This window comes from Chiroxiphia lanceolata, chromosome 5 (genome assembly GCF_009829145.1).
Source record: "Chiroxiphia lanceolata isolate bChiLan1 chromosome 5, bChiLan1.pri, whole genome shotgun sequence".
NCBI classification, from domain to species: domain Eukaryota; kingdom Metazoa; phylum Chordata; class Aves; order Passeriformes; family Pipridae; genus Chiroxiphia; species Chiroxiphia lanceolata.
In genome coordinates this window covers 9,821,757-9,840,706 of record NC_045641.1, presented here as the reverse complement: position 1 = coordinate 9,840,706, position 18,950 = coordinate 9,821,757, and the positions used below count along the sequence as shown (strand labels likewise).

At 36.0% G+C, this 18,950-nt stretch overlaps 1 protein-coding gene and 1 long non-coding RNA gene across 7 annotated transcripts in view; one reads left to right on the top strand and one right to left on the bottom strand.

Annotated features, from left to right (window-relative positions):
* Positions 1-18,950, bottom strand: part of PCLO (piccolo presynaptic cytomatrix protein) — a 337,346-nt gene that overhangs the window by 19,694 nt on the left and 298,702 nt on the right. The gene's annotated exons all lie outside the window — the stretch shown is intronic.
* Positions 1,743-16,452, top strand: LOC116787682. The gene is made up of 3 exons (XR_004357381.1): positions 1,743-2,109; positions 13,259-13,360; positions 16,366-16,452. It is a non-coding gene; the product is annotated as an uncharacterized LOC116787682 (long non-coding RNA).

The window sequence follows — 18,950 nt, the reverse complement described above, 5'->3', positions numbered from 1 at the left end:
TGAACCTTGATTATTTTAAGCTTATTCTACTGTGGCTTTACGAAGAAGGGAATCTGTTGTTAAAGGAAGAAAAAATTTGCTAACTGCCTGTAAAAGTCTGGATCTGACAGAACCACAGTTCAGCAAAGTATTTGCACAACACTACAATAATCTTTGTGTAATACAGCATAAATATCTTGTTAAAGTAGGACAACTGAGTCTGCAAATTCTTTTTCCATGTCACTATGAGAACACAAAATGTGTCTCACCTATACAAAACAAGGGAGGATTTTGCTAGATTTGCTTAGGTCGTCATTTAAATGATGACAGATTTTAAGCCACTTTCCCTCTCCCATGCTAAAAACATTTTTTAACTCTTTAGTCTTGATATACAAGTTTTTGAGAGTTTGGCAATATAGTCTGAGATGACGAAATCTGAAACAACCATCACTTTCTGTGCCAAAATAATGAAAAATTTTGCACCTTCTTACTCTGAATGTATATGTGAAGATGTGATTATCACAACAGATTTATTTATTCTTTTTGTCCACTTGATTTTTGAGAAATTAGACATTCAGGCTTGAATCTAGAAGTACTAGGAACTAAATTTAAGTCTGTTTGACTTATGTCACAATATGTTGAAAGTACAATGAAAATAGTATGAACACTTTAAGGGGAATGAAATGACTCCCACAGAGGGTAGCAAGAGATAATAGAAAATGTCCTTCAAGATCTAATAAAGAGGATCAAATAATTATAAACATAATTCAAAAATCTTGTGTAGCACAGTATCGGAAGGGGAAAAACTAGACTGCTAAGTAGGTTTTGAATATTATTTACTTTTGGGAATCCAAAGAGAAACAAATAATTTGAATGGAATATTTTTTACTTGGGATTAAAACTGATATCCACCAACCTAAATTAAAATACAAGAAGTACTTAGAAAATGTTGTAAGAACAATGTATTTAATAATATCAACAGCTAAAAATGAAAGTAACGAAACCAAAGTAGTTGCAGATTGCATTTCTGAAAAGTTGTTTTCTGTTAGGAAACCTGCTGACTCCTCCAGGAGCAGAGTGACATGAAAAACAAAGTTTATTTATATAATGTCTGCCAAACTTGTGGGCCAGGCAGAACCAAAGTCAGTCATATTGCATTTAAATGTAAACCCAAGAACATGTTGCATAACAGGAACAACTATTGCTCTGGCAGAGGGCTGTGTAGGTAGTGATTTTTCATTCCTTGTAGTGCTTTGGACAAATGGTCATTAGAATGCAAAAAAATTAAGCGTTAGAGGTAAATGGATAAAAGTAGATGCAGATCTTTAAGAATTTATATAATTAGAAACATAAATAGAAAAACAGTTCAAAGATAAAGTGCTAACTTCAGGAGTAGATGTTACCTACACATCTAATACAGGCCTATTTTTACTAAATATGCAAAATTTTTAAAAAGAGGTAATGAAACTGAAAAAAATACTGAACTTTTCTGACTTATGACTGCAAATAATACTATATTTTGATAATTTCCCTTTGTCATAAAGCTGTCCTATCACAAGGATGTATACACAGTGAACAGGACTTGGTGCAAGAACACTTATGATGTGTTTTCATTTAGAAAGTGACTCATCATGCATTTACTTCACAGACAATAAGATCTGAGCCTGCACTGTCAGTGCAGAGGAACAAGCTGTTTCATTTCACAGCTTGGCCAAGTCATTTATAGCCCATAAAAAAAATTACTTAACACATGGTGGCATATGCAACTCTATAAGGCTTTCTTTGAGAAGGAGGTGGAAGATGGCATTTGTATACACAAATACATCCATACACTTACTCAAGCTAACACAATATGTTAGCACTCTTTTGTGCTGTAAGCCTAGTAGGCACACTATCATGATAGCTGGAGATGAAATTTTTTGGTAAGAACGTGCCTATTCACTCCTCACATCATGATTTCCAGATTCCCCCTCAGATTTACACTGCAGCTCTGAAGCTCTTCAGTGAAATATGCTTAAAGTCTTGCTCATACCTCCCTGGAGCTACACACTGGAGAGCACAGCCGTGTGTGCTGCACAGCTTGGGTACCAGAGCAGATGCTTCAGCACTGACTGTTCATGTGGAAGACAGGTATGCTATTATATTAATAGATTTTCTTTTACATAGTTGTGTTACAGTGGTAGCAGACCACTGCTGGGATGCTATTTCTCTCTCATTAAATAAGAATGATTAGTGAAATAATTGTTGCTAATAAGACTACTAAGTATAACAGTATGAGACATTGCCTATTCAGTGTGACAGTAAGAGCTGTGATATTTCTAACAAAGCTCATTGTGACTAATATATGAAAGAAAATCTAATCTGTCTTCCAGGACCACCAGAGTATTTTGTGTCTGGCTGTAGAGAACCTAGGAAATTTTAGCACAAAAATGAATACTTGTAATCACTACTGGGATTCAACCACCTATATAATCTGTCCAACAGAGCAATAGGGGATGATCGTTTCCATTAATCAGGATAAACACAGAATCAGCTCAGTCAAAACTAGAAAAATGTGTTGATCCAAATTTTGCTCAAGAGAGATGAACAGAAAGAAATGTTCTGCAGAGTATTCCACAGTATTATGCAGAAGTAAGAGTTCTACTGTCCCTGGAGGACTGATGCCTGGAAGCAGGCATCCTCACAGTAATGTGGACACGGTTCCTAAAGGTTACCAGTCTGGAGAAATATCAATTTACCTTTCAGCTCCTGTCCAGAGTCTTCTGTTAAATGGTTGTGGGGTTTTTTTTTGTTTTGTTTTGGGTTTGGGTTTGGGTTTTTTTGTTTGTTTTTGGTTTTTGTTTTGGTTTGGTTTTGTTTTCTTTGTTTAATTTTTTTAAATAAAGTTTGTAGCCTTCCACCAGGAATCCACCTGCTTCTCAGTGAAATGCATATTTTACATTTTCCATCTCATTCAGCACTCAGTAGTGCCATTATTTTTCATTTCATGCAATGATGATTTCCTCAAACTACTATAGCAGACATATCCTAAAGTTGGTATTTCATTGCACTATTGAACTGATGTGTATGATTAAAGTCCACGGAGATATGCTTGAATAAAAAAATATCACATAAAAACCTAGAACAGAAGAAAAAGTACAGGGACAACAGTACTTATGTAAATGTATTTGTAGAGCCTTGTGATGAAGACTGAAATGATAGAAAGAAAAAGAGAAAGGGAAAATGTGCTCCTATTTACAGTGTTCATGAACTGGTAAGAAATCAGTTAAGTAAATGGAATCATATATTACATAAAAAAACAACGGTAAAGCTCAAAATTATAAATCCATGTTCCAAGTGGATGAAGTGACACTACATAAGAGGTCTCAATCTTCTATTGGAGTTAAAATGCCAGAAATGTTTCTGAGCTTTTGAACTTTCATGGGGAATGGGAGAGATGGTAGAAGTCCTCTCATAGAGAAAAGACAGCTGGGAATTATGGATTTTAGAACAACAGAAGGGCCTAATATTCAGTAATGGGAGAATGTGATATGTTGGTAGCAGAGATTCAAGGGAAAAAGTTTCATAGTGCAAGACTGAAAAATTTCAGTATGATCTAAAACATTTATTTAGAACCTTTAAGACAAAAAAAAGTCGGAGGTTGATTCCTGGAAACCTCACATCTCAGATGCTGAGACCTCTCCCTGGTACTACTCAATCCCCTGCTTTAGGGCCTGAGAGTCTTTCCCAAGTAAGGGGTTCTGAGGCTATGATCCCTTGGCCTTCACCTAGATTTGACATCAGTTCTACCCACAACTGGGAAACTTTACTGATGACAGTTTTCTCAAAATTATGTGCACCAGAAAAGGTGAATAAGAAAATACTCATATGTTGGTGTTTAAATCTATCTGGCTTAGAAACTTCCCCTAAATTTTCTGAAGTCACTGAAGCATATACCATCTATCTGTAGACATAAAAACCCCCAACTATTTTGCAACTGCCCGGAAATCTTTTTCTGCTCCTGGGCAGTATGCATGCAGTAGAACTTGTATTATTAACTGAACCTTTTCAATAATGAATACAAAGGAGTATTAGCTCACAGTGACCTAATGCTCTGACAGCTCCTGTAGATTTACTTTCTGGTAACTAGAAAAGTTTACTCTCTTGCTTTGAGAGTTAATGCCTCATAGACTTTATGCACTGAGGCCAACACTCATTATTTTTTCAAGAATCTTGAAGATGACTGTTGAAGTCTTGCTCATAATTTACATTTAAAAATCAAGGCTGTCATATGTGAATTGAAAGTAGGGTTTTGCAAGACCTCACAAACTGAAAGTACAACATGGATTCTTTGCATAATGTGATTTAAAATTTGTCTGGTGGATTTTGAAATGTAAAGTACCTGGGACATTTTTAAAAAGCTATTACTGTTTTATACTTATAAATTTGTAATAAAGTATAGCAAACACTGTATTTGTGATCATTGTTCATGAATATTATTCCACTATCTGCAGGAATTACACAGGCTCTCTTTAAAGTTTTAATTGATTTAGAACAGAAAGTAAGAGGTGGTTTTTCTAAACTAAAAATGAAGACAGATTTTAGGAAGACAGATCATATGTTTTTCTGAATTTGGAACTTACTCAGAAAGCTTTTTCTGAGTAAGAGAGGATTGAATAAAAATCTGATATACAGATTTATTAAACCCTCAGTTCAAGTTTACATGAACTGAAGAAAGATGCTTCCCCCCGAACAGTCACCAAAAAATAGTCTAGAGTGATATAAAGAATACTTAAAAACTCTACAGCTTTGCCTTTTCAGAAACCTAAAGAGAGACTATATACCTCCTGAATATCTGACCGGAATTGGATCAAAAATAAGAACATACACTGTCCCTTAAAGTAATGTTCATGAAGAATGATTTGCTGAGCTGGTGCCAGGCCAAGGTTAGTTACCACACCAGCTGGGACACTCAGCATCACTAGAGATAACCTTGTGAAGAACAATAAAGCATCATCTCAAACTCCTGTTTCTTTATCGCACAGAAGAACCAGCATCAGGTTGCAACTTAAGTGTTTTGAGTAACCTTATGTACAACAAAGTGTTTCTGCATCCATTGGGAAAAACAATCTGATGTACATTTTCTTACAGAATTCAAGTCTCTTAATTCTAGTTAAGAAAAAAATATTAACAACTGTAGAAAATCTTAGAGATAAGTTCAACTGCTTAATGTGATTGCCAAGTATTAAATGATTGAGGACTGAGAAAAAAACAGGATTTCAAGACTAGTCAGTAGTTCTCATTAGCATTTGACATTATTTAATGACTTGAACAGCTTTTCACTGAGTTCCCAACAAAATTAATTAATCACTGAGTACATAAGCAAAAAAATAAAGGTAGAAATGATATTTAAATACGCAAGTATTGAGGTAGAGATATATATTAGCTCAGTAACACTAACAATGTCATTAAAGATCATTTCAGATTATGATCTCTTTCTGGAAGGAAATAATGCTTTCCTAAAATCTATGAGCCAACTTTCTCAAATTCAAAGGACAATATCTGGAATCATCATGTCAAATTGACCTCTTTTCTTCCTTGACAGCAGGATTAAGTTGCCCATCTGATTTGGAAAATATGACATATTCATACTCAAATGAATTTAAACGAGCTTATTGACTGCTAATTATTTCTGTAAAGTGATCATTGTGAAATACAGGGTTGCATGGCAAAAGAACTTGAAGACCACGTTTTATCTTTGAAGTTACTTCAGAACAATTTTTCCCACCTTCTGACCACATGTATCAGAAGTGTCCCTTTGGATGGAGTCTCATAAGCAAAACAGGGACCCACTGCTGAACTGCAAGTCTGTGAGTGCTGATGTATTCGTGTTCCTCTCACTGCTGAAGCCTCAAGATCTCTCTATTGGTAGCTCTTCCAAAGAGAGAGAAGCTTTATTCACCAGTGAAATCTATATGTTTTAACTTCCTTGCACATTTTCATTCCTCCTTCCCAACATAGTTTGGCAACAGGAAAGAACACAGACGGTCAAGTCCATGACTCTGACCAAGGACATCGTACCAATGTGGGAGACTGCAAACCTGACGCTGAAATGGCTCACAAGACACTCAGTTATCCTGTGCAAGGCACTCAGCTTCCAATTTTGCAATAAAATTCATACGATACAGTTCAGTAGAGCAACATATACGGCCAATATACATTGGAAAGAATTTAGCCTGAGGAGTCCATCATGATGTCAGTTAATAGTCACAGTTTCCATCAAAATAATCAAAATTTCAGTCTCAGACCTTTTGTGATAAATACTTTCAACAGCTTGCACTTATTGTTCTTTGTAAAAATTTGGCGGTTTTCTCTTAATAATAGTAGTGATAGCTAGCAAAACCCTAAAATTTACCATTATTTTCAGTTTAGAAGGAACTGAGGCTTAAGGAGCATAAAAAGCTAATATTACCCAAGACAACAACAAAACTAATCATGTATCCTATTTTCTTTTTAAATTCTGAGCAGTCTGGGATACGATACATACTTTTTGTGCATCTGGTGGGTTTTTTTTAGTGGTCTGTGTTATATGTTTACAATCATTATTTGCACAAATATATAAGTAATTAAAAGCAGATTTTCTAATCAGAAGGGCCAGACAACTACAGTTAAAGACAGTGGTTGAAACTAAAAGTAACCTTCATTACTTTTCTAAGCTATCTCAGAGAAGCACAAAAAGATAACAAAATAAAGAGTTTTCAAGCTTCATGCTGAATTTACTTCCTTTCTCCATGTGACATACAAGCTGCAACAAAGGAGTATTTTTTTTTCAAGAATGCTTCAAGAAACATACGTCAAGTCTGCTACCCCACTGAGCAGTGTACTTTCTGATTTTGAAAGCTGTTTGTTATGCTTTGAAAACAGGCACTGGTAAAGATAGAATTAACTCCTCTGCTGTCAAAGACAAAACTGGTGCCATTGGCAATGACAGAAAAATGTTGCTGAGTTTTCCTCAGTGATTTACCATAAAACCATCATCCTACTGCTCAGACAAAGAATGTGCAGAATAAACCGTTCTGGCTTTTTTCCCGTTATGTAACAAAAATATTTTTTTTTTAAACAACCCCTATTTACTAAGCCTGTGATGAGATATTCCAGGTCTTGCTATCATATGTAAGGTAGGGAATACATTAACTGTAGGCAGTTGCAAGGAACTTCAAGCAATAGAACCTAGTTACCTGGGAGGAATTTGGCCAACTCAGTGGTTATTAAAAATACTATGAGGTGTTTAATGAACAGTTGCAACAGATTGCTGCTTTAAACTCTTCCTGATGAGATGTTCCCTTAAAGAAAATTATACCAACCCTGGCACTAGTCTAGCTGAAAAGATTGTTACCTCTAACTAATCACTGATTCTTACTCATCTTTAAAAGGCATAAACAGGCACTGATGCTGAAAGAGCTTCATGCTCCCGTTTATTTCTTCCCACACAGTGTCCCTGACTCTACCTGTTGTAGCCATAGATGTTTGTACAGCTGGCTAGTGAACTCATTGGCTGAAATGATCCTACTGCCCTCTCACCCCCTTTCCCACCCCAGTGTATTCATTTTGGGTTAGTCACCCAACTTGAATCAGCACACACTTTATGTCAACACGAAGGGTGAAATGAGGTTGAGGGAAAGGAAAAAATTACATTTTTCAGCAATAATGCTGGTTTATGATGAATTTTGATTTATGAAGCAATTGTAAACTGATAGGATAATTCAGAGAGGAAAAGACTGCTGGAGGTCTTTGGTTCAACCCCATACCTCACAGGATTAACTTCCAAATTAGATCAGGCTGGACAGAACCTGTTTGTTGAGTTTTGAAAACCAAAATTTTTTTGTGTGTTTTTGTCTGATTTGTTGGTTTGCTTTGCTTTGCTTTTTGGTTTTTCTTATATTCAGTTGGAATTTCCTTTACTTAAGCTTGTGAATGTTATCTATTTCCTATACTTGGCTGCTGAGCTCTAAGAAGAGTCTGGCTTCATCTTGTCCATACTATCCTATAAGATAGTTAGCTATCCACAAAGTAGCTCATTCCTAGGATTTAAAGAAACTCCCCATCCCTCAATGACAGTTGCACTGCTCATTACCCATCTTACTATGGCACTATGTTGGAGTCTCCTCAATATCTTCAGATATCCCAAACCAGACACATTGCTCCAGATGGGGCCTCACGAGTACCCCGTGGAAGGGAATAAATCCTTCTTATGACCTGGTCCCTGTACAGTTAATTTTACAGCCCAGTATGCAGCAATGATGCTCACAAAGACATTTTCTAAATTTATATTTCTTAAAGAAAAATTGTTGGTTTCATTGTACAAGTGACTTTCTCAGAAAAAAATTCTGATTTGATGAGTGCTTTAACCAAGTTCTGTTGAGCACAATTGAGTGGACACCATACATTTTGAGATAAGGGCATGAAAATGTCTATTGCTTTGTGGAAAAAAGACATTGTTTCCAATGCCAGGACTTTCAGTATTTTTAAAATTGCTTCGGGCATGAATTACATATTTTTAGTTTTGCTCATTTTAAAGAAGTCTAAAGAATATTGAATCTGCTTTGTGGTCCTTGCATTATTCTCCAACTGTTCGAAAAAAAAATAGTGGCAAAAAAAAATCTCTTTTCATAGACCGTCTATTTTACTGTCAACAATAGAGAAAAGCTGCCTCAGGAAAAGAGCTTTAAATATATCTGTGGTGCTATCAACAAGTTAGCACTTCTACATGAAAGCAGCTCCAGTTTATTCCAGAGTTTTGCTGCAGGAGATAGAAATCAGTAGTGCCACAGCATGAATGCAAACTCAGTTCTTCATTGCTTAGTTTTGCTGCAGGGAGCTGGAGAGCTCAGATGCATCAGATACATCTTTCTGACTGGCCATGTATGACCATTATATAAATGGAAGGTTGGTTGCGATTCCTAAAGGCTTCTAATACTGGGAATGGGTGTTCATGAAGTTAGCTGGACTCAGCTGAATGTTAAATTTATCTAAAGACAGCATGACAGTTCAAGAAGTTAGCAGGTTTGCTTCTGTCTCTTTGTTCAAACCTTCAGGCTGAAATCAAAGAGAAAATTTAGCAGCCTTGATCATTTCTGCCAGCTACGTTCCACTGGGAGCTCCTCAAAGTTCAAGGATACTTCAATTCCTTGTTACTCTTTGCTAGGAAAATCTAAACAATCAAATTTATACTTTTCCTCACTCTTGTTTTGACAGACATATGCCTGATTTCCTTGTGGATTTCCTTGGGCCCACTCCCCAAGCTTTCAAAGTCTGTGCTTCCAAACAGCCCATGGTGTGGATTATGAGAATTATTTTATACTCTCTGACTAGTTCTCATAACAGCTTTGTACCTTTTTCTCCACAGTTTCATCATTGTTCCTCTAACAGCTCCCAAATTTCTTTATCTTCCACCTCACCAGCTGATAAAGGATTCTTGTTTTCCTTCCATTAACCACCAGCAAACAAAAGGTCTAAATACTGATGAGTTTTGAGCCCAGAACAAATCATTGAAGTATGAGACAGTAAATTTTCCTGAACCGTTCAGGTTATTTCCACACCTGTCCTAAGGCCTAATTCAGAAATTATATAAGACCTCAGTTTAAATTTGAGATAGACCAAACTATCTCGTTGTATATCCTGCTACCCAGTTATGAGAAATACTAAAAAAAAAGGAGAAAGCTACCAATTGTATGTTATGTTTTCATTTAATCTAGAGGTGTTTCCTGTTGTATTTTTGCCCTGAAGATTACAACTGAGATTATGACTCTCTGTGTTATGATGACTTTTGTGAACTACAGTGAAGTAAACAGGGATAGATTCACTATCTCCACAGAGGTATAGGATTTAGAGAAAAGAATATATGTTCTCTTTGGGCAATCCAGAGCTTCTTGCCAGACTTGCTACAGGTCAGCAAGGGAAACTGCAATCTGTTAGCAACTTTTGAGGGTGAAATTCTCTCAGCAAATTCAAGGCATCAACTCTTCTGAGAGACAAAACCAATTAAGAAGCAATCAGTAACTCCAGATAGAGTGAATCAGGAGTATTCCAATTTCTCTTCTTTCTAATGAGTTTTATGTCAATCACTGAATCTATGGAAGAATTCTACAGGGTGTCTTTCATCTCTACTGTGTTGGGTTTTTTTTTACTCTTTCCAGTGAGATTTGAAACGTAAAGAAAAGAGAGGATTAGTGTGGGGTTTTCCTCAAGAAGAACCAAAAGAGAAATCCATTTTATTGCTAATTTAATCACTAATCCTGGAAAAAAATCCTTTTTTCCTTAATTAAAAAAACAAACTAAAAAATCAACCAAAAATCCTCAAACCAAACCAACCAGCCAACCAAAAAAAACAAACCCTGGTTAGCAACACTGAATTTGGAGAACTGAATATAATAAATTATGTAAATGCAATTAGAATTAGTATTTGCAAACTAAAGATGCACAAATTTGTCCTTAATGTAGATTTTTGACCCACTTCAGTGTCCATCTTTAATGAAATAAACCTGGTTCTCTGCAACTGTTATATGTCTATGACTTCAAAACAGTTATGTTGTATCTGAGTAAACTGTTAACCCAAAATTTCTCCCCTATTCTATTTTTCATGTCCTAATTAGAGCCTTTTCTAGCAAATAAAACTGAAAAAACAAATTGACATCATCTTGTGCTTCTTGTTAGCTCAAGATAATTATGGAACTTAACACTCCAAATGGTAATTACACTTACTGTTGAGCACAGCAGCCGTTTTAGAACTGCAGACCAAATCAAATTAGCATTTTTGTCAAATTAAGTTAAATGTGCTTAAAAGTTACTTCTTGATGCATATGGAATAATATTTTACAGTGGCTGTCACCTAACGCCTGTTGGAAATAGACACTGCTGCTAGGATACATCTGCCCGAACATCGGTGCCTTTATGTGAGGAATTACTCTTCTAGAGCGTGGTTTGTCTTATTTGCAAATAAATCTCTAAAATACGTCAGATTAACTGTATGTTCTTAATGGTTATTCCTTTCCACTCATTTCAAAAGTTTTACTTAAGTGGCTGATCCTCCTGTAACTCCCATGATAAAATTTCTGATTGTGTTATCTATTTCAGAGGTCCCCACTGTAGAAGGATATTGAATTAGATTTCTATTATATAGTAGACAAAACTCTAAGTTTTTAATTAGATAATTAACATAGAAGCAGAATGAATATGAGACTGAAATAAAATCTTTACTGTTCAGAGAATGACTAGACTATTTAAGCAGGTCCTGTTTGCAAAAGCTAAAAGATCAGACCATAATTCTCCTTATCCTCTACTTAAGATTCAAAAGAAATTTCCAGTGAAATAACTAATCATTAAATTATTATAAATTTATTTAATAAAGAAGACCATTAAACTAGAAGAACATGGGAAAATCAACTGTAAAACTGAATATTAATAGGATTCATTGCCTTTCTGTATCAGAGCCACTATGAAACATAGGTCTTATCTTTTTTTGCTATCCATTGCAGTCACAAACAGTGATGTTTATTGTCCAGATTATAAAAGCTCCCAAAACTAAAGGGGTATTTTGAGTAATGGAGAATCCCATAGACACAGATGAATCATTTTGTTCAGAACCCAGGTTTGGATTTTATTTCCAAACATGTATGTCAAAATATTATTAGGTCATAATATATATAAGTGTATATGCGTATGTGTATATTTATGTGTGAGATTCAATAATTTACATATGTGCATAAGTATGTATATATACATTCACACATCTGTATGCATACATGTGCATTTATCCAAATGTAAGCATATACATCATTGAAGCAGACCTAATCCTAGGAATCTACATATATTAAACCTACCTCATCTCAGCACAAAGTATTTGCTTGTAGAACTAATCAGCACTAAATTCTTGGGCTCAGATTTAAGTTTATGAAGTTATAGCTGTCTAAATTAATTTCAAATTGCTGACTCCACTTTTTCTCCTAACATGTCGTATTACACAAATTTTCCACTTTAAATGATTTATAGATCCTACCTTCCATTTTACAATCTAACTGCAATGAAAAAAAACCCAACCAAACAACAAACAAACCCTTAACATTAACATCAGTACAGAAATCAACCAGGGGAGAAAAAAAATAGATGGTTTAGATATTTCTCTGAAGACAAGACAGGAGATCTGAATTCCAACAAGCTGGCGTTGCAAAAGATTCCTTACATCTGTAAAAGCAACTTTCTGAAATACAGTTCTGCTTATTTAAAATAAATACAATACAATGAATCAGTCCAGGGAATACCTGGGGAGTTAAAGATCATAGGTAAAGTAGGACAAAAATGTTGCTATTCTAAATAATAGAGTAAAAGCTGCTGAGTCTGAGCTCAGGGCTGCTCAGAGGACAGACTTCCCACCTTCAGGGATCATTTGCAGAACTTTAGTTGCTCAGTCAGCTGAATGCTTCAAAAGTGATTTTTCTGTATTCTCCAGTACTGCTCCTGTATTTTTCACAGTACTTGAAATTTTCTCATTGTGTGATCCCTCTTCTCTCACACCAATCTTAGACTGCTGAAATTTCAGTGACTTTCATGGAGCACATCCTGATCTAAACTGTTACACAACATTAATCTGGCCCACTCCATCTATTCAGCTGTGCGTGTCATCTATGTGTGTCATGGCCTTGAATAAATCTTCTATAATTCATATAGTAGTGAAGTGATTTTTCCTGTACAATGCAATGAAATATATTAATTTATTTCAAAATTTATTGCAGAACTCAATGGACAGTATGGGGGAATTCTAAATTCCAATGGCAAAACTCCCTTTAACTCACTGGAGGCAGTCTCTCCTGTCACAAGCATCACTGGAATTCCAAAAGCTTTGTGAAGTAATAATTCAATTAATTCAATTCATGCAGTGAGTAAAAAATATATATGTCTATATAAATATATAAATCCAATAATCCTGATAGCCTGCAACATAACTCAAAAATATTGCTTATATTAAGAGCTTTAAATATATGTTTTGACATGAATAAAAAAAGCCCCACTAGACAGCACCTCCCTATAGATAGACTCAGTTAATATGAAAAAAGCTATCTAGTATGAAAAAAAAATATGGGGAAAAGATTAAATGGGAATATTGTGGGACCTTTTTGTGTGTCTTTATTTCCTCCTTGAAAGAACGTGAAAGTCTTTTTATCAGAGACTTTCCCTCAGTGCAGTGTGGTAGAAAGAGATGAAATGTCCATCAGTGTTCACCTTTTTTCTTGTTTGATTCTTGTAGAATACGGCAGCTGATGCATTTATCTCCTCTATTTTGTGCGACTCAGGCACAAAGGGGTTTTCTCACCAAACTGATCACAGGATGACAGTATGAAAAACAAAGGTGTGTATATTTTAAGTTTATTTTTTAAATTTTTTATATATAGCAATCATAAATATCAGTAGAAAACTGAATTTTCAAGACATTTAAGCTTCTACTTAGGTAATTGCTTTATCATATATTACTTTGTCTACACAGCACTAATCTGGTACAACAGGAACAAATCAGTATATCAAAGCAATTGGCTCTGAGGCACCCATATCTATATTGTATAAAGTTAAGAGCATGTGCTTGAAATTGAAATTATTATGGTCTGTGATACAAATGTTCCTTTTCTGCATGTGGTCCAGTCGTCTCCAGAGGACCCGTCATTGGCTACAACACATTAAAGAACAGGAGTCTGCTTTCTGCTCAACTTGAACAGTTTCCCACTTAATTTCCCTCTGGCGGATACACCAGTTTGAGGAGGATTGGGTAGTGACACTTTAGTCAAACTTGACATCCATAAGTCCATGGGTCCTGATGGAATGCACCCATGAGTGCTGAGGGAATCCGTAGACTTCATTGTTAGACCACTCTCCATCATCTTTGAAAGGTCATGGCAGTCAAGAGGACTGGAAGAAAGGAAATGTCATAGTCTTCAAAAAGGTCAAGAAGGAGGACCCAGGAAACTATAGGCCAGTCAGACTCAACTCCATTCCTGGAAAGGTGATGGAATGATTTATCATGGAGGCCATCACTAGCCATGTGGAAAACAAAAAGGTCATCAGGAGTAGATAGTGTGGATTCACCAAAGGGAAATCATGCTTAACCTGATTGCCTTTTATGATGAGATAACTGTCTGGATAGGTGAGGGAGAGCACTGGATTTTGTTTACTTGGACTTCAGCAAGGCTTTTGATGCTTTACCCATGATAACCTCATCAGCAAGTGTGAGCTGGACAAGTGGACAGTGATGTGGATGAAGAACTAGCTGAACAAAAGAGCTCAGGGGGTTTTGATCATGGGCACAGAGTCTAGTTGGAGACCTGTAACTAGTGATGTCCCACAAAGGTTGATGATGGGTCCAATCTTGTTCAACTTATTCATCCATGACTTGGATGATGGGGTGGATACTTCCTCAGTAAGTTTGACGACAACACAAAGCTGAGAGGAATAGTTGATGAACTAGAGTTCTGTGCAGCCCTTCAGAAGGACCTGGAGAGGTGGGCAGAGAAGAACTGCCTAAAATTCAACACAGGCATATGCAGGCTCTTGACCCTGGAAGAGAATAATCCCATGCACCAGTACAGGTTGGGGGCTGACCTCTTGGAAAGCAGCTCTGCAGAAAAGTGGCTGAGGGTCCTGAGGGACAACAAGTTCTCCATGAACTGTCCATGTGCTGTTGTGCCAAGAAGGCCAGTGCTATCCTGGGGTGTATTGGGAAGAGCATTGCCAGTAGGTTAAGGGAGGTGATCCGGTCCCTCTACTCAGCCCTAGTGAGGCTGCTGTGGAGTGCTGTGTCCAGTCCTGGTCTCCTCAGTACAAGAGAGACATGGACTTCCTGGACCAGGACCAGCAGAGGCTACAGAGATGGTGGAGAGCCTGGAGTATCTCTCTTAGTAGGAAAGGCTGAGAGAATTGAGCCTATTCAGCCTTGAGAAGAGACGACTGAGAGGGGACTTCATCAAGGTAAGTATCTGAATGGAGGGTGTCAATAGGATGGATCTTCTCAGTGGTGTTGAGCAGTAGGACAAGAAGCAACAGATAGAAACTAATGTACAGAAAGTTTCACCTGAACATGAGGAAGAACTTCTTTACTGTGCAGGTGAGCAATCACTGGAACAGATCACCCAGAGAGGTTATGGAGTCTCCCTCACTGGAGATATTTAAAAGCCATCTGGATATTTAGAAGGACAGAATGCACAGTTTGCATTACCTGTATTTTCCAGATAGAATCTCTGTCTTTTGTACTTACTCCAATGTCAAAATGCAGAAACCTTGAAGTTCTTCTGCTATCCATCAAAGCTAACTTTGTACCATCAAAAAGGTACACAAGGCTCAAAGCATTTCAGTCAGTTGATAATATATTGGAAATCTCAATTTCACATGGGAAACTGTAGTATAAAAATCAGGCTATTCATTCAAATGATTCATTAAGAAACTAAGGAAGATGTCAATTTTACACATTCCTTCCTAATTTTTGTTGAGGTTGTTTTTATTAGATATTTAAAACTTCATCAAAATTTGTAATTTTTGAAGAAATATGTTTTGATTTTTTTTTTTTACATTGACCCTTATGATGAAAAAATCTGCTATTGTGTAATCAAGATTATTAACATAAAAATAATCATGTAGATATATTCACAAAATGCATCCAAAAAGATCTGATCTCTCTTTTTGGTTTACTCTATGATCATAATAGACATATTCCTAAGAAAGAACTTTCTGCTCAAAATTATAGCAGAAATCAGAATAATTATTACTTTTGGTAAATGTTTTAAATATACATCCACATATTCAGTTGATCCTGGAGAGCGGCAGGGAAGAAAGGATGTGTTTGTGGTTTGTGTGTGTGTGTGTGTGGGGGGGTGTCCTTTCTCCCAGGATTTGCATCACTTCCTATTATATTCATTTTTCAAGCTGTCTTCAATTTAGCATCATTAGCCAGTGGCAGAAAATTGTACTTGAAAAAAATTACTCAGCTTTGTTCAACAAGAAAGCTTCAATATTTAATTTTGGAATTTGACTCAGAACAAGTAATCTGAGGGCAGTAGATGCTGCCAATAAAGAGAGAACTGATTTGTCGTATTATATTTGGATGCAGCTTTGATTTCAGAGTGGTCTTTCCCTTATAACGTAAGAAGTCATACCCCTAAAATGATACAGAAGTTATGGCCTCTATATCTTTCCTCCTTCTTTATAATCTGTACTTGCATAAAACAAGGTAGGTTCAACAAGACAACTCCAAGAGACTGGGGAAAAAAACAGTGTACAATGACACATTAGTTATTGGGTTTTGTCCAGAGAATGAGAAATGTTATGAAGACTGGCTTTATCTCACTCATGTTGGTGCTTTTCTGGTTTCAGTATGCTTTTGCACTGTCTCCACTGCTGAAGATAAATTGTAAAAATCATTCTCGTGTTGCAGGATTTTTACCCCCAAATGTCATTTTCTGAAGGTAAGCTGAGACTCTTCCATGTGTCATTTTCTTTGCATAATTTTGTAAATCTACAGTAGCTCCTTTAGTCAATGGAACAACACCTGGGTAAGGTGTGTTTGATAGGAGAGGGAAAGAGCAGCTCCTAGGTTCTGATTCTCAGATTCTGTTTCTCTTTCACTGTGAAAGTTCTTTTTGTGCCTAAACTGTTCACCAACAAGAAAAAAAATTCTCATGTTAATTTTCTTTCCTTCTCCTTCTAACAACGTACAGTTTCCTTTCTTTGGAAGGGGAAGCTTTCATGTACAAATTTATCATAGGCATAAAAAACCCTATTGTTACACTGTGTAGTTTCTGAATTGTAAGAAGCTGTATTACAACTTTACAGGAATTTAGATAACCTTGCTTTATGGACCTGTTTGAAATTTAGATAACCTTGCTTTATGGATATGTTTGAAAAGGATGCACTGAGTAGGAAGGAAAATACTCAGACACAAAGTAGGTTTCGCTTTTTTATGCATAAAAATAGCACAGAAAATATATATCTATAAAGTCAGAGACTGCATACTGCTTTAAAATATAAACAAAACACCAAACAGACTAAAAAAAAATATAAATAATATTTTAAGCTATCTTTACTTGTTACTCTCTCAAATGTCCAGAGACAAGATGGAAAGACTCCTTTTTCTCTCCTTTGCTTGCCAAGAAATAAAGAACTCGGATAGTCAGACCAGTCGGAAGGGCATAGTTTATATAAAAGGCAAATAATTGCATTCAGATCAATGAGAATCCAATTTCTTCAAGGAAGTAACAGAATGTTCCATGAATATGAATATGTTTCTAAGAAGCTGAGCACTCAGTCAGACACAGGCAACCAGGATGCTGGTGAATAAATGTTGTAGATATTAGATGAGCAGCAGGAAGAAACAGTAAGGATCCATATCATACTCAGCAGGCATTGATGCAAGCTACTTATGGGACTTTTTCTAGTAAATCACACAAACTAACTAATCCTCATAGGCAATATGTTATCAGGTTTCTGAAAAATACATGGATTTCTAGGTACAGAAGGCAGATGTATATATCAGATGTTTGACCCAGCTGGTCTCCAGAAGCTTTGTGCATTTTCCAAGGCATGTAAATCCAGTCACGTTAAGTTATAATCATGTCACAACAAGTTAGAATGCAAAGCCAATGTGGTAGACAAAAAAATCTAAAGAAATATTAAAAAATAAAATATGACAGAAAGAAAGCATACCAAAGGATGTTTCAGAAAATTAAGACCTCTGCAATGGACAGCAATAACACACAAGCAAACCTGGGGCCATTTGGTAGATCCCATCTGAGATCATCCACCTAAATTTTAGATAAGGAAGATAAAATAAATGCTGTAAATTTTCATTATAATCTTTAGGTTCTTAACAGATAGCAGAAAAGGACTGGCACTCCAGGTAGCTGACAGTGAAGGAAAACCTGAGTACTCTCTTGGCGTGGGAGGAATCGGTTTTGCACCTATTTACATGTGGATCTGGGGTCATTTAAGATGTGTTAGTGAAATTGAAGTATCTGATCTGGAATGGCAGATGGGATTAAGAATCTGTGGGATACCCATGAATTTCTGGAACAGCAACTGGATTGAGGCAGAAAAATAGAGTACTTAAAACAACAGGATACACCTATGTTTAAAGACCCCAAATCCTTTTGTAGATAAGGATAAATTAACTGCATCATCTTCTACTCACACAGCACAACGCTTTCTGCCACTAGATTTGTTTAGTCTTCTGTCCATTTTATTCCCTCCCAGTTATAGCCTGGTAATGTCAGAATAAATAATACACAGAAGGGAAGAGAACATATAATAGCCTTAAGTAATTACAAATGCCTACACTGGACAAACTGTTAGGAATTCTTTATGAGAAAGACACAGACTGAATTTTTCCCTTAACAGACAAAATATTACTCACATACTGCTGCAGTGAATAACATATTTTGTTACAGCTGCAAGTCTGTAAAATTACTCTCATAGGATGAAATAATGAACATGGAGCATTATGTAAAATTTATTAATCTGAACATAAAGTAGGTACAAAACACAAGGTTCTAAGTATAGATATGAAAGCAGACTCTATACTATGAGACTTGGATGTATCTAGGCATTTTCATGATAGGAAAGACTTATACTCATTCTGATGCACTGATTTCCAAAAGCTTCTGTTTTGAAACACAATTTACAGTCCAATAAAGTTGAGCAGTTTTACGTGCTAAATTAAAGATCAGCTGAAGTTTAATTTTAGCTTGCCATGTGATCCCACCTGGAAATGCTCTAGATTCATCTGCATGTAAACAGCATTCCAAGATAACTGTTTGAATATCAGTTTAAAGAAAAGAGATTATATGAGAACATATAAGAGCAAACAAAAACTGCCCATCAATATAGTTTAATTTCTAAGTAAGTTAGCTATAAATTATCATTAAAAAAGAAAGAAAATTAAGAAACAAGACATTAAGGAGCTA